The sequence below is a fragment of the Arachis hypogaea genome, chromosome 14, assembly GCF_003086295.3.
Source record: "Arachis hypogaea cultivar Tifrunner chromosome 14, arahy.Tifrunner.gnm2.J5K5, whole genome shotgun sequence".
In the NCBI taxonomy this organism is placed as follows: domain Eukaryota; kingdom Viridiplantae; phylum Streptophyta; class Magnoliopsida; order Fabales; family Fabaceae; genus Arachis; species Arachis hypogaea.
In genome coordinates, this window is record NC_092049.1 from 18,013,097 (window position 1) to 18,028,528 (window position 15,432).

Here is a 15,432-nt window from a genome sequence, read left to right on the forward strand (position 1 = left end):
TTTGGGTGTGCATATTGTACTTGGTTTGCCTATGTGAATAATTCTGTCTAATTGCTAATTGCTCTACTTGATGTAACTGCCTGATTGTGTTTGAACATCTCTACTTATGTTTGCGACTGAAATTGGTTGAATTTTGTGGTGAATTGGATGTGGGTTGATTTGTTTAGGCCTAGGGCCAAGGATGATTATGAGATAGGTCGAAGGCTATGTTTGGTTATGTTTTTGTTTTTAAGTATGAAAAACTAAATTGGTTCAGCATAGACTTAATAAACCTATGCTTGGAACAAGTTGGTCATTCATGCTGTTTAGGAAAAACCTTTTGAAAGGCTTTTGAATTTTTGAAGAAATAACAGTTTTCTCTTTCAGAAATGATTTCAGATTTTTAATGGTAAATCTTTGGGTTTTAAAGGATGCATAAGACGGTTATTAATCACTATGTTTTAAAAAGAGTTTATTTTTGCTTATCCTATTATAGTAATTCTCAAAACCCTCTACTGAGAACCCTTTTAAGGATGATTTTTTCACTTACAGCTCTTTTCTTTTCAGGTTATAGACGACGAAGTTCGGAAGAGCTTAGTTAATTCGTTTCTGTTTAAATGCTATGTTGTATTGTATTAGTTACTCTTTCCCTCGCCTTTATCCTTACAGTCTTTTTATAAGAGGGATAGGAATTTGGATTATGTAGTGTTTGTAAAATTAATTATATATATATATATATATATATATCCTTTGTAAGTATTGATATTCGTATGGATTTATGTTATTTATTAAAAAGTCTTTTGAGCGGTTATACGGTTTAAGTTTTAAACAGGCTCATATTTTAGTATTAAATATTATAAAAGTCGTCGTAATTCTTGTGCTATCAGAGTGGCACAGCCGAAAGCGTGAAACTTTGATGGTTTGGGTGTTACACTATTGCTGATCGCGATTGTGTCGCTGCTACTCGCGTTCATGTGGTTGTTGTTGTTCATGTTCTTGTTGCTGCTGCTGCTATTCGCGTACGTATTGTTGCTATTGCATAGTTGAGTTCCATTGTTGCTAATGTTGTTCGCATACATGTTGCTGCGGTATAGTTGAGTTCCATTGTTGCTGCTATTCATGTTAGTAGTTGCAACTATTCTTCTATGCAAAGGTATGTATATGATAGCGTATAAAGATTGGAACTGTTAGAGTTTATAAACCAATTATCCCCTTTTTGATTGCTATTTTGCTTCACATTATTATAAGTTTCTGTCTTTAAATTCTAGTTTAATTTTTTGTTTCTGAAATTTGTAGTTCCATTTTCATGAGTAACTCATATTTCAATTTACCTGCCTCTATTATTTGCATGTGATGTGCATATATTATGAATTTCGCTTTCTGAATTGAACTTGAAATGAAATCAAACAAAACAAATAGCATTCTTTGCTACAGTTATTAGGATCAGAATTTTAATTGAAACACATTTAAGCAGATAAAAAAAATAACAAGTACACTTGAGGATGGAGTTTTTTGGAGTGACATAAAAGAATATAAAATCTATATAACATTATCTTCTTCAAAATTAGGACCACCAAGTGACACACGAAAATGGAATCTAATTTCTTGCAAAGTTTCATAAAGAATAAACACTCATGGTGAGGTTTTATTTTGTTCACTATATTAGAGAGTTGAGGCTGAGATACACACTCTTATAATTGAGATGTGTGTACTATATCCGTGCATGTTTGTGGTAGGTGTTGTTTGATGGGAACTGAAGTATGAGAGGTTGTGTTTTCTAAAATAAAAGGTTCAGTGATGAAACAATACGTGCTTAGTGAGCACTAGTGTTATTGGAATCTTTTGAAAAATGAAATGGCATTATATGTTCATAGAATTTCACATCCCTAGACCAAATATATCTTTTGACTCTATATCATACATGATGAAGCTTTTGATCCCTTCTTTGTATCCTAAGAAAGCACACTTTATTATTCCGTAATCAAATTTCTTTTTATTTGCTTTAATAGTAGCTGCTAAGAACCCAAATATTTTAAAAAATATATTTCTGACAAATTTTTATGTAAATTTTGTATGGAGAATTATTTTTTAGGATGTTGTTTGGTATTATATTTATGATTTGAACTGCATAAGCTGCTGCATAATGGCATATGCATTTTGGCAGATTAGTATGGAATATTATGGCTCTTGTGACTGCTAGTGTATATTGTTGTTTTCTCTCAACAAATCCATTTTTTGAAGGGTTTCAACACATGCCGTTTAGTGCAAGATACCCTTTGAGATTACAGCAAAAAAATTATTTAGTTTAAATTTCATGCCATTGTCTATCCTCATTTCAAAATTCTCTTGCCAAACTATTTCTAAATCATTTGAACTATGTTTTTTCTTAAAATTATAGCCTTTAATTTTTGTTGAAGTCAAATTTTACCATGCTGAATCACAAGTTAGCTGAGCCATAACTACTTTTATATATAGTAACTTCATGACTAATTAGGTTAGGACACTTGGCATAGCAACTAAATGTCTTTTCTTTGAAAATTATTTTTGCAGTGTCAGAATAGTTGATTTGTCATATTTGTTGTTTCTGTTTTACTAATACATTCAGTTCTAATCCAACTTATTCCATTAAATTCTGTTACAAGGTAATTCTCTGGCTCAATAAAGTAGTTACGTATTTTTTATTTCAAATAAAGTAATTATATTCGTTATTCTCTAGGTATTTTATATTTGAGATTTTATTTTTGATTGATGCTTATCATCTCTTCTAAGTTCTAGATTTTTTTATTTCTAGTTTTCGTTTATTTAATTAAATGACAGTGGCGAAACTTTAAAAATATTTTAAGGGAGCCAACACTTTAACATAAAAAAAATACATAAGGAAGTTTACATAAAAAAATTTATAAAATATAATTCTTTTTAGAGTTTCTCACTGAGATGATAACAAATGGATAGAACGTAAAGATAAATATTTTAAAATACTTTAAAATAGTACTCTTTAAGTGGTGAATGGTTTGAAATCAATAATTAAATCAGAGCTAAAGCTTTTATAGCTAGAATGATAGATTTAAAAAATTATAATATTTATTGAAAAATTTAATATATTTTTAAGTAAAAATTTAATTAAAAAACTAATCGAGTATAAAATAATACAAAATTAATTACGTATAAAAAAATTATTCAATTTGTTAAAGATGATATGGAAAAACATAATTACTTCGAATTTTGTTTGAAATATTAAAACTTCATAAGTTGTAGTTTGTAAAAATTCTTTATTAGTCTACACCAATAAAACAACACCAATACTTAAATAATATTTTAATATTTTTGTGTAAAAATATTTGAATAAAATCAATAAGACATAAAATACCATTAGAAACATAATAACTATGTACAACTTTTTGTTTGTATAATATCTTTAATAAGAAATGTCTTCCTTCCTCACAACTTACGTCATAGGTATATGTTTTTTGTTACTTATGGAATTTCTATGAACAAGAGTTACATTTTATTATTTGATATATCAATTGTATAGATAATTTTTTTTTTCACTTTTATGATGGATATTCTAGATTCTAGAACTATTTTTCTAGAATATGTTACAACTTTGTTTACTTTTTGGATGAATAAATTAGTTACAAATAGTCAGAACTTGGATTGAAAAGCCTCGAACAACAAAGGAATACAAGGATGGCTGGTGCACGGAATTACAATCACACCTTTGCAACTCCGCACAACTAACCAGCAAGTGCACTGGGTCGTCCAAGTAATACCTTACGTGAGTAAGGGTCGATCCCACGGAGATTGCCGGCTTGAAGCAAGCTATGGTTATCTTGTAACTCTTAGTCAGGAGATTAGTGATAAAAATGATTTTGTTTATGAAAAGTAAATAACATGAAATGAATGATACTTGTGATTCAGTAATGAGGAACAGGTTGAGGTTCCGGAGATGCTCTGTCTTCTAAATCTCTGCTTTCCTACTGTCTTCTTCTCCAAACACGCATGGCTTCCTTCCATGGCAAGTTGTATGTTGGTAGATCACCGTTGTCAATGGCTACCATCCGTCCTCTCAATGAAAATGGTCTAGGTACGGTTTCTGTACGGCTAATCAACTGTCGGATCTATCGTCTCGGATGAAAAATACCAGGCACAGCTACCGCACGGCTAATCATCTGTCGGTTCTCACTTGTGTCGGAATAGGATCTCCTATCCTTTTGCACACTGTCACTGCGCCCAACATTTGTGAGTTTGAACCTCGTCATAGTCATCTCATCCCAGACCCTACTCGGAATACCACAGACAAGATTTAGACTTTCTGGATCTCAGGAATGCTGCCAATTGGTTCTAGCCTCTACCATGAAGGTTCTAATCTCACGGATTTGAATGCTCTGTTGTCAGGAGAGGCAAGTCAAATCCATGGATCAGAGACCCAAGAGATACGCACTCAAGCTGTCGCCCAATGACTACGTTGAGCTCAGATAGAACGGGAGTGGTTGTCAAGAACGCGTTCATAAAGTTGAGAATGATGATGAGTATCACGGATCATCGTATTCTTTATATTGAAGTACGAGTGAGTATCTTAGAACAGAATCAAGCGTGATCGAAAGAAAAACAATAGTAATTGTATTAATCCATTGAGACACAGCAGAGCTCCTCACCCCCACCTATGGGGTTTAGAGACTCATGCCGTAGAAGATACAATATGAGATGTAAAATGTCATCAGTTACAAAATGAATCTCTAAAAGTAGTTTTTACACTCAACTAGTAACTTAGGTTTATATAAAATAAGTAACTAAGTGCAGATAGTGCAGAAATCTACTTCCAGGGCCTACTTGGTGTGTGCTTGGGCTGAGCATTGAGCTTTAAACGTGCATAGGTCTTTTCTAGGGTTAAACGCCAGCTTGGATGCCAGTTTGGGCGTTTAACTCCAGTTTTGGTGCCCGTTCCGGCGTTTTACGCCAGAAAAGGGTCTCTCACTGGCGTTTAAACGCCAGTTTGGGCCATCAAATCTCGGGCAAAGTATGAACTATTATATATTGATGGAAAGCCCAAGATGTCTACTTTCTAATGCAATTAAGAGCGTTCCAATTGGACTTTTTTAGCTCCAAAAAATCCACTTCGAGTGCAGGAGGGTCAGAATCCAACAGCATTTGCAGTCCTTTCTCAGCCTCTGAATCAGATTTTTGCTCAGGTCCCTCAATTTCAGCCAGAAAATACCTGAAATTACATAAAAACACACAAACTCATAGTAAAGTCCAAAAATTTGATTTTTGCATAAAAACTAATAAAAATATAATAAAAAGTAACTAAAACATGCTAAAAACTACCTAAAAAAATGTCAAAAAGCGTATAAAATATCCGCTCATGAATGGCATAATTGGATTCCTTGATTTTGATTTCATGAGAGCTGTTGTTTTGAATAGAATATGTTTCCCATGTCCACGATGTGTATTTGGAAAATGGCATAATAGAGACATAATTTAGGATCACTTGCTGTTAAAGGCGTTTCCTAAAAACTATGTTGCTTGGAATCGTCATGGTAAAATTCAACCTGCTGAGCCAAGTAGTATAGAAGTGCAAAAGATACCACACCAAGAGAATTCGCTAGAAACATTAATGAATGATGTATTCGACCACCATAATGATGAAGGTATAACAAGAGTGAATGATGCAGTTAATCATAATGGAGATGAAGACACCGCGGATGAAACATTACATGAGCCATCTATTGATAATGGTAGTGAGTTCAATGAATTTGTAAGAGACGGAAATGAAAAGTTGCACGAGGACAGTAAATTCACAAAGTTGGAGTTTATACTCAAATTGTATCACATAAAGGTCTTGTGTAGAGTAAGTGATAAGACCATGACTATGATTTTGAATTTGTTAAGAGATACATTTGATCAAATACAATTGCCTTCTAGTTTTTATAAGGCCAAGCAAGTAATTTGCAAACTTGGTGGTGCGCGAAACTGGCTCCGTAATATTCGCACAGATAAATCGGCAAGTGCACCGGGTCGTTCAAGTAATACCTCAGGTGAGTGAGGGTCGATCCCATGGAGATTGTTGGTTTGAACAAGTAATGGTTATCTTGCAGATCTTAGTCAGACAGATAGAAAATACAGTTTGTCATGAAAAACGCATAAAACAGATAAATAAATAAAACGTTACTAGATAGGTGTGAACTCAGTGATGAGAGAACGGTTGAGGCTTCGGAGATGCTTCTTCCTTCTGGATCAATTTTTCTCACCATCTACTCCAATTTCTGATTGATTCATTCTATGGCAGGCTGTAAATGATTAATGCTGGGTCAGCAGTCATTAATCTCCTCTGCTTCAGATCAAACGCTGGGCCAGCGGTCATCCAATCTGAACGAGAGTGAAGCTCTAGCAGTCCATTCCCTTGGTGATCCTACTAAAAACGCCACAAACAAGGTTGGATCTTCCGGATCAGAGAATGCTGCTCCTGGATTTTAGCCTATACCACAAAGGCCCTAATGGCCCCGCACTTTGGCTGAACTGATGTATTGAGAATTCCCCAACGAAGCCGTGGATTAGCCATCTAAGAGATGTATAATCAAGCTTGTGGTTCAGTACTATCCCATCAAGGACTTGTAAGAACCCATGTGAATAGGGATGATGGTCAAGTTACACTCCCAATTCATTAGGATGAAGAACGAAGATACATTTTAGAATAGAATCAAGCATAGGTTGAAATAGAATAGTGATATTATTAATCCATAAGAATCAGCAGAGCTCCTAACCTTAACTTAGGAGGTTAGTGACTCATACTGTAGAAAGAAACAATGTAATTCAAAAATATGGCATAAGGTCCTGAACAAGGGTGATCCTTGTTCTATATATACTAATATAATAACTAAGAATTACAGAAATAAGGTAAACTAGTCTTGTAGTGCAAAAATCCACTTCTGGGGCCCACTTGGTGAGTGTTTGCACTAAGCTTGAGTGAAATCCATGAGCTAGTACTCCCTTTTGGGCGTCCAACACCAGCTTTGGACTCCTGAATAGGCGTTGGACGCCAGCTACTCCCCCTTTGGGCATTGGACGCCAGGAATAGGGCTGGTGGCTGGCGTTAAATGCCAGTTTTGGGCCTTCATTTCCAAAGCAAAGTATGAACTATTATATATTTCTGGAAATCACTGGATGTTAGCTTTCTATAGCCGTTGAGAGCATGGAATTTGGACTTCTGTAGCTCCAGAAATGCTCCTTCGAGTGCATGGAGGTCAGATCCTGACAGCATCTGCAATCCTTTCTCTGTTTCTGAATCAGACTTTGCCAAAACTCCTCAATTTTAGCCAGAAAATATCTGAAATCATCATAAAACACACAAAATCAAAGTAGAATCCAAAAATATGAATTTTGCACTAAAATCTATGAAAATATAATAAAACTTAAACAAAACATAGTGAAAACTATATGAAAATGATGCCAAAAAGCGTATAAAATATCCGCTCATCACTTGGCCTGGACTACACTAAGATATATGCTTGCCCCAATGATTTTATGTTATATCTGGATGAAAATCCAAATAACTTACAAGATACATGCCAGTATTGCGGTATATCTAGATGGATCCCTAAGAAAAAAAAAAGAAGCAAGTTGTAAAAGTTTTGTGATACTTTTCAGTGAAGCCAAGGTTGCAAAGATTATATATGTGTAACAAGACGGCTTAACACATGCAATGGTATAATTCTGCATCTACAAGAGATGGATTACTAAGACATCCAAGGGACGGTGAAGCATGGAAGAATTTTAATACGACACACTCTGTTTGCCGAAGAGCCACGAAATGTTTGCTTAGGTCTTGCAACTTATAGTTTTAATTCCTTCGGAACCTTGAGTTCTACTAATAGCGTTTGGCCTGTGTTCTTGACTCCATACAATCTTCTGCCTTGGATGTGTATAGATCATACTTCTTTCATATTATCAATGATTATTCCAGGAAAGAAGTCCCCTGGTAATAAGATAGATGTGTACTTACAGTCCTTTATAGATGAATTGAAAGATTTGTGGAATGACGGTGTGAAAACCTTTGACTCGTCATCCGAAAACACATTTAGAATGCATGCAGCTCTTATGTAGATAATAAGTGATTTTTCGAGGTTAGGTATGCTATCTGGTTCGAACACACACACACTGGTATGGCTTGTCCCACTTGTAACTTTGATTTTTCCCTTATTATCTCTGTCGTAATTCTAAATGGTGCTTCATGGGTCATCGACGTTTTTTGGAAAGAAACCATAGATTTAGATTGAATCGTGTTCTTTTTTACGGAAGCATAGAGAAGCATGGTCCACCTAAGAAGTTATCAGGATTTGACATTCTTGAACAATAAAAGCATGTTAAAACAAGAGATCAGCAAAGAGCAGAGTCTCATAACGGTGGGAAAAGACCTCAATGAGAAGTAAGGCAGTAGAACAAGTGAAGTATTTTCTTTTATCTTTCGTACTAGGAAACCAATTTGTTGCGTCATAATCTAGAATTTATGCACATTGAGAAAAATATGTGTGACAACATATTGTATACTTTGGTTAATGATAAAGCAAAATCAAAGGACAATCTCAAGGTACGGAAATATTTGAAAGAAATGGGCATACGACGTGATCTCTAGCCAAGTGACAATGGATCCTATCATTTACCTTTGTTTTCACTAACACGTGATACCAAGAAGCTATTTCTTTCCACGTTAAAGAATGTTGTGCTACCATATGGTTACTCAAGTAACATTTCGAGATGTGTTGATGAGGGACAAAAAAATTTTTTGACTTGAAAACTCATGATTGCCATGTTCTTATGGAGAAATTGTTACCAATAGTAGTTCGTCATTTGCTGCCAGATCATGTTACAGCGATATTGGTTGAGTTCAGCTCATTCTTTAAGATCCTTTGTGGGAAAAGCTTAAGTATTTTTGAACTTGATAAGCTCCAAAAACGCATAGTGGTTGTCCTTTGCCTTTTGGAAATGTTATTCCCTCTTTCATTCTTTATCGTCATGGTTCACTTGACAATCCATCTAGTAATGTAAGCAAAGTTTAGAGGTCCAGTGCATTATCGATATATGTATCCAATTGAGAGGTAAAATATTTTATATGATGAATTAAAGATCGTTAGAATTATATCTCTTGTCATATGATTTTTACTTGATTTTTATTATATTATTTTAGGGAGTTAGGCCATCTAAAATCCCATGTACGGAATAGAGCACAAGTAAAAGTGTCTATAGCCGAAGGATACTTAGCTGAGGAATGTATCACCTTTCGTTCTCGCTATTTTGAGGATATATAGAGACATGGTTCAAAATACCTAGACGTGTATGTGATGACCCACTTGACAAGGAATTATCAGAATATTCTCTTTCCGATGGTGGGTAAAGCAGGGAGTTCCGGTACACTTTTTACTTTAAGTGAAAAGAAAAAACTATAAACCTATAGATATGTGTTACTAAATTGTCAAACCGTCAAAGATTATGTAAAGTGAGTAATATATGTATAATTTATACTAGTTAACGACATATTCTAAATATAATTTAATTTCTCTTGTAGTGAATTTAGGGAATACATAAAAAGAAGCTCAAAGGGAAAGAGACTGAAACCCTACAGACATAGAGAAGAGAGTATTTAAGGATTTTGTTACGTGATTTGAAAAACGAGTAAGTTAGTTAAGAATTAGAGTTTACGAAAGGCGAAAGGTTTTAAGATATAACTGTTTTAATCCTTATAACTTATCCCAATTTTAGATAATGAACTCGGATACAATATGACAATTAATTAATCAAATGAAGTGATATGAACCTGAAACTTGTTTGTTTTGAAACTTAGGGATGTTGAGTGTAACCTCACTAAAATTTAGAAGCAACGGATTAAAATTGAGATTATTATGGATTTTACAAAAACACTACTGCTTGCTATTTTTCTAAATCTTTATGTGTGCAGTAACAGACTTTCAAAATTTTGTATAAAATTCAATTCTAATCTAAATACAGTAAAACTTAATTCAAATTAATCTACTGACATCAAATTTTTAGCACGAGGCCCCTTATCAAATGCAATGAGATATAGTGTTTATAAAATTAATGGTTGTACATTTTGAACTGTTGATAATGAAGAAGGATTGAGGACACAAAATAATGGAGTATATTTAACCTCTAGCACACAATGTGTTGCAAGTCGAGTTGATAGAAATTTAAGACAAAGTGATGTACCCTATTATGGAAAGTTAGAGGATATATTTGAGCTTAGCTATTATAGGCGATTCACTATTGTTCTCTTCAAATGTAAATGGGCTGATTCGACTCGACATAGAGGATATAATAAAAGGGATCAATGAAATTTTCATTGTGTTAACTTTGATAGATCAATCCATACCGGTGAACATGACGAAGATGAGCCTTATATTCTAGCATCACAAGCATCAATGGTGTACTATGAGATAATGTCATTAACAAAGGAAGTAGTATTTTTGTTCATTTAAAACCAAGAGATTGTAGGAAATAGGTGATGAAATCGATGAAGAGCCTGCAGATGAGGACGTGCCACATCAAGAGCAAGCTCTTGATCAATTTTTCAGCAACAGTGATGAATACATGCAATTGGCAACAAACTACTTAATCGATGATGTAGTTGAAACGTAATGAGAAATCTAAGGTTTAAGCTTATTTATATATTTGTTAATTTTAAGGTTATGGTTTACTATTTGACTTGTTCATAAAGTATATCTTTGGCCTACTTTTGTGTGAAATATAACATGCTTTTTGACTTAATTTGTCTAACTTTTTGTTGTTAAATTCATCTACAGCACTGTCGAAGTGTAAACGCTTTACTAATCCACTAAGATCAGCTTCTCAATCCGAAAACGGTTTTGATCGATCTAATGACGACGTAGTACACAATTCACATATAGATATCTTACCACCTAATCATGATTCAACAATGTTAAGTAATCTGGATAGTACTACGGATCATTCCCTGCTAAATCAAGGATCCCAAAAACATACTAGGCAGTTTGGTGGACGTTAATCTTCTGAATATTGGACAGTGGAGACAATAGATACAGTCAGGCATGGACCTAAGTGTTAGAGTAGGGGGGCACTTGCCCCCACTCCCATTTCAATTTTTTTTGAAATATATATATATATATATATATATATATATATATATATATATATATATATATAATATTTTTATTTTAAATTTTAAATGACTTCATTACAAATAAATTAAGCCTAATTATTTAAAGTTTCAAATTCATTTTATTTTTTTATTATTTTCACTATTAGTTAACCTAATCAAATTTAGTATTTTTCATTATCAAATTTCAGCCGTCACTACTCTTTTATTCTCTTAATCCGTCTTCTTAATTTCATATTTTCAACCTTTTTTTTCTATTTCTTTTTTAGTGGTCATCTTCTCTTTATCAAAAGATAAATTTTAAATATTTTTTTATATAACTCTCTATGATTCTATGTATCTTTTAGTTTTATTATTTCTCTTTTTGATATTTTCAATTGTAAATTTTAATTCAAACAACTATAGTGTAGGTATTAATCTAATTTTTTATTATTTTTATAAATTTATATATTTTATTTTATTCTCAATTTAGTGATCCTTATTATTTATTTGTTTATTTTTCGTTCTATTTTATTATATGTAATTATGTTGCATATAAATTTCTAAAGTCAATTGATCAATTTACTCATTTAGAATATATATTTTTTATTTTTAGAAATAATAATGAAAAAATATTTTTCGTCTTATTTTATTATATGTAATTTTTTATTTTTTTGTATTTGAATAATTAATGTGCACTTTAATTTTATGTTTTTAAATTTAGATTAATATATCTTTTGATAGTGACGTATATTATTTTTGCCCCCTTAACATAAATTTTCTGGGTCCGTCACTGGATACGGTGCGCAATAAATTTTATTTCTCATGCTAAGTGGTTAAATAAGTGTTATCTAAATAAATGCAAATTTTCATGTTTCAATCCTTGTATGTTATACTCTTTTTGTACAATCTCTTGTATGGTAGAAGCTACTTAGGTTTTTCTTTTGCACATGATTGATGCATCTACAAAATAGAAGCTTTGCGTTAGAATGAATCATTGCATCCGAAGTATGAAAGTAGATGTTGCCTTTGTTGATGATAAATCTTGAATTACTAGGGACTTAGGCTTGAATAGTCTCCATTGTTTTCAAGTATGTATTCCTTCAAATTGATGGCTGATCCAATTAAAGTTGATAGATGAATCACCCAAGTGATTGATAAAATTTCATGGGACTTGGAGTTAATTTACACAGCTTCCTCTAGTAGTGCTGACCTGAGAAGCTAAAGATTAAGCACATGAAATAGCAACAGATAATAGAAAAATTTTATTCAAGTATACATTTCTGTCATGTGCTTTGTGGCATCAATGTGTCTGTTGATAAACATAGTTTTGTGTCTTATATATAATTGGTATTTTTTTCTCATTTTGTATTTTACATGTCTTGTTAGTTAGGGATCTGTTTGATTATCCATGTACTAAACTAAATGCCCTTTTAATGTTTTTTTTGTTGAAAGTTGAAAAATAAATGAGTGATGTTATAATAGATCTTGAAATGTTGCTATGTAATAGTATTGAATTTCAATGTGTCAAAACTTCAAATAAGAAGAGTTTTGATGACTTTGGTATTATCTGTTACTTGCATTGTAAAGACCTATTCTGCCAATATATTTATTTCTGCTACATGGTTTGTGTTGTTGAAGCTCACTAATTTTGTAAGACACTAATATATTGGATAGTTATCCCCATTTGCTAATTCAGTTTTTTTCTAATTCAAATTTAGATTAAAATAGTGTAGTGTCATCTTAGGTTTTAGTTCTTTAAAGTGTTCCATCACAATCGGTTTTCATAATTATTACTGTATCTTCAATGGCTTTAAGTTAATGTTAAATATTTCTCTAAGACATTTATTTTTTTGAGAATTTTCAAAATCCCAATGTAAAGGAGAAGCTAATCTATATGGCTTAAAGGATATTATGAAAATTTCTATATGGCTTAAGATAATATGAAGTTTTCTATATGTAGTTGTGAAGATAATGATTTGGATCTTGGATAGGTTATATTCTATGATAGTTTATTTCGGTAGATACTGTTGAGTTGCTGCAGTCAAGTTTGGACATTTCCCAACTGCTGTAGGTTCTGTTGCAAAGATTTATCACTTACTTTTAATACCTAATGAGTTAATGTTTGTAGTTAACTCCTTTATTTCTTCAAGAATGCTATTTTTGCATTATGTAGCGGGATTGGTTTATACAACATTATTGTATTTGATTTTGAATTTTATAATATCGAATCTGAACTATTTAATCTGATTTACTATTAAGTAATAAGTATTCTTAGAAAAGCAAGGAGTAAGCTAATTTTCCAAGGTAGGAAACTTACATATAATGAATTTTTTTATCAAATAGTTTATTTTTAAATTTTTAATTTAGTCTAAAACTTTTATTTAAAGGCATAGATGGAACTATTAAGACTAGAAGGCTAAAAGTCAAAGAAATAGATAACTTATTTAGAAATGAGCAAGTTATTGTAAACTTTAGGTGTACCTCGATCTAGATTTTAGAAGTGTTTTAGCAACTTGTTGAAAGTACGTACTTGAAATATTTACGTCTATCAAATTGCTATTAAAATTATATATTCTTAATGACATTTTGTTATTTATGTATGATTCTTTTCTAAAGTCAAAATTTTTTAGGGTATTGCAAAGCGATATTACAAAATGAGCCTTGCAAAAAAGTGGTCACAATATAGAATTAAGTTGTGGAATGAGTTCTATAATCCATGTATGAATAGACAAGCAATCATTAATAATGTCCCAGTCAGCATAGACAGAGATCAATGGACATCCTTTGTTCAGTATCGTTTTCTACCTTCTACAATGGTAACATGCTAAATTTTTTAACATTAATATTAATACGTAATCACTTTTTTAATCTTCATTTTTCTTTTTTGATAGGAGATGTGTAGGAGAAATAAAGAAGTTCACAATAAGCAAACAATTTTCCATACTTAAATTTCATCATTTCTCTCTCTGTTCCTTTTGTGCCAGTTTTCATCACCAGCTACTACTATTGTGTGTGAGTGAGTGAGTGAGTAATTAAGAGCTAGGGTTCTGGTTTTGTGGAAGATCTCTCTCTATAGCTCTTTCATGCCGAAAGATTCATCAATCTCGAGCTCTGACGATGATTCAGTTGTGTTCTTAGGGGCTGTTACACCCCAAGATGGTAACCGTAACCGTCTGTACGGGCGTGAAGGTGACAACAGAATATCTGCCAACCCTAACCGCCAAAACCCTAATGATAACGGTAACCGTAACATTGGAGGACATATTCTGCGTGCCAGGAGGACCGTGATCGGTAATAACTAGCGCAACCGTGACGGCAACGAATCTGAAGAGAGTACTACGGTGGCTAAGAAGGCAGCAGGTCAAGTAAGAAAGAGTGCTGATACAAGCTTTCATGTCGGCGAGAGCAGCAAAAGCCAAAAGAGGAAGACAAGGAAGAGGGTGAGGAAGAAGAAGAAAGGGAACGACGAAGTTTTGGATGAAACGATGAATAAGTTGCTACGTGCCACTTGGGAAATTGGGATTGATGAAAAAGATGAGGAAACTATTTTCTATGATCTGAAAGGGAGAGCTTATACTAATTGCATCATAGCTGCGTATGAGTGTTTGAAACAATAAATTAAGAAAAAACAAACAATGCATAACTCATTACTTTTTTATTAGTCAAATTATTATAATTCAAATTAATTTTAACAAAACAACTTAAAATTATAATTTCAATTTTATCACGTGTATGGTACGGGCAATTCTACACATATATATATATGTAGAAGATAGATGTAGAACAATTCCAATTTTGGCAAATGTACAACGACATTCATTGACCATCATTCACTCACACACAACCATGTTACAATTAATTAACAAACGTAAAAATTCAGGTGGAGTCAACTTTATGTGAAGTTATAGCTGATAATCGTTAAATAATTTAAATGATATGATTAAATTTTTATCTAACGACTCTCAGTTATCAACTTCGTGAAGTTGACAGCACCTGAGTTTCCATCATTCACAAAACAATCATATCCCACATGTATGAAACTTGATCATCATTATTATTCAGTCCCATATCATGACCACAGCAATAAGAGTAACTCCAAGAAGCACAGCTAGAAACCTAAACCAAGGTGTGTCAAACCGGTTCGCACTGTGTGGCTTGAACCCTTTGGATATCAAATGATTGATGGCAACATAGATGAAAATACCACAAGCCATGCCCATTGATATAGCGTATATCCAATCCGCAGTTGATCCTTGTGTTGTGGTGTCTATGGCAATGGCAATTCCAACCCCAATGAGACTAGAGATTGCAAAGGCTCAAAACCCATA